Here is a 2,189-nt window from a genome sequence, read left to right on the forward strand (position 1 = left end):
TGTAACTGCCCGAAACAGTCGTGACTTCTGATGATTTGACTGAGGAAAGAAGGCGGCGAATGACCCGTCTTTTTTTTGCTTGTCATTCTCATTGTTGTTTCTCTTGTCCGCCTTGTATCGTCTATCTGTCCGAATGTTTTATTGTACTCTATTGCGTTTTTGTTCCATTTTAATATTTATATATACATATAGTGGCGTACGTACACACTTGTGCTCACCTTATAGTCGGTATGTATCTAAATATTGTACGACTCTTACTCTATTTTTTATTCCCCGCTTGCCTTCTTCCCGTTTTCTTTTTCTCGCTCCCCCTCTCTCTTTCATATTTCTTGGCCCCAATTTTCTTTTGATCCCACTATTTCTCACTCGTTTATCTCCCCTGTACCTTTATCTTTGTCTGATTTTTTTTCTTATCCTTCGATCCCGCTGTCCCCTACCCATCTCTCATCTTTCCAAGTGACCGGTGTCTCGCCAGCCCTGATCTTTCTTTCTTGGACTGACTGCCGACCGTCAGCACCTCTTGTGTCCATCTCCTATGTTCTTCCTTTCAGGCTTTCACTTCATAAAATCCATTTAAATTTAATTCGATCTCAATCGAAAGGCTCCTGTTGTTATTTTCTTGTTGTTTGTATTCGTAATTGTGTACCATATACTCCATTTTTCGTCTTTTTGTGTAACATGTTCTCCGTGTTTTGTCTTTGTTGGCCTACACATTCGCTAGCTTTCTTACACACTTTCTTCTTTTTCCTTTTCTTTTCAATCTCTCTCCATTTTTCTTTTATTCTCAATCCTTTCTTTCGTAGAGCGTGGGTTCGATACGTCAAATACTTTTTCATTCTTCCCGAGCGTCAAACCTGTTTGTTGTTCCCTCGCCTATATATACATTTAACTATATTTATCTCTCTCTCTCTTTCTATATCTCTGTCTCTACCTCTTATATATATATATATATATAAATAATTCAAAATCCAACCATGAAATATGAATAATAGGGAAAAATTGGGTAAGTTACTGGCAGACGGTTTATTTAAGCTTTCCACTCATTTCCATCTCCAGCGGCTAGAGTTATTTCATTGAGCGATAATATCTCTCAGTATGCACGAATCATACGGTGGTGAGTAATTTTTGGTCATTCCCTCTCGCACTTTCGACCTTGTAGTGTGTAAGCAGTAGTCACTGTTGATAGCATTCATTGGGTGGGTGTCGTAGTTGGTGACCAATCTATCTCAGTCGGTATTCCTGTATCCGTCTGCTTATGTGTTTTACGTTAGCCATTTAGTACAATGTGTTATCGGAAACGTGGTCGTTATAGCATATCTTATATATTTTCCTCAGGTTTATTGTTTGAAATGTGTTCAGCGCGTTCCTTTGCAAAATCGTATCCGTTACACACGCCTCGCATTCATGTGCAAAAGTCGGAAAACAGAATTTTTTACATTGTTATCTTCTTTGTTGAAGTGATGTCAGACGACCAGCGGTTTTGAAGCTGTGACATTGCTCCACCTGCTTCTCTCCTTCTGTCTATGATGTCACTGTTTGAGTTATGAGTGTGATCAGTAATAGTCAATTCAAGGTAACTGAATTTGTCAATCCTGGCTAGCTGCTTTCCATTTCCTGTTGTTTCGTCTGTGTTTATATTAACGGTAATGTACTCTGTCTTCGATTCGTCTATTTCTAGCCCCACAGACTTTGCTTCTCGCATGATATGATCCAAGAAGCCTTGTGCTTCTATGAGACTAGTAGCGAAGAGAACACTATCATCTTCATATGCGAAACAGGTCAACTTATATGATTCTTATATACGAATTCTATCCTCCGTTGCAGCTTTCATCACATGATCCATAACCACTCAAAATAGATTAGAGAAATATATATGTCGTTTGTGCCTGAATGATATGTTTGACTATTTCTCAGCATATGAAACTATTAGTAACACTTAAAGACATGTATTTCTCTCTTTAAATAAATGATATTTATCTCTTACCAGATGGAGTACATTTTAAAAAAATTTCTATCACGGAACAGTACTTGTCTTCATCATTCTCCAAACGAACAATAAGAACAAAATATTGCTGACGGTAGAATTAGTCGACTACTTCAACGTGAGAACTTTATGCCATTCTATTCCATTGCCTAGAAAATAACGAAAGGGAAAGGTAAAAACGTGAAGTACCAAAGAAAAAATAATA

Source organism: Octopus bimaculoides, chromosome 2, assembly GCF_001194135.2.
Source record: "Octopus bimaculoides isolate UCB-OBI-ISO-001 chromosome 2, ASM119413v2, whole genome shotgun sequence".
NCBI classification, from domain to species: Eukaryota; Metazoa; Mollusca; class Cephalopoda; order Octopoda; family Octopodidae; genus Octopus; species Octopus bimaculoides.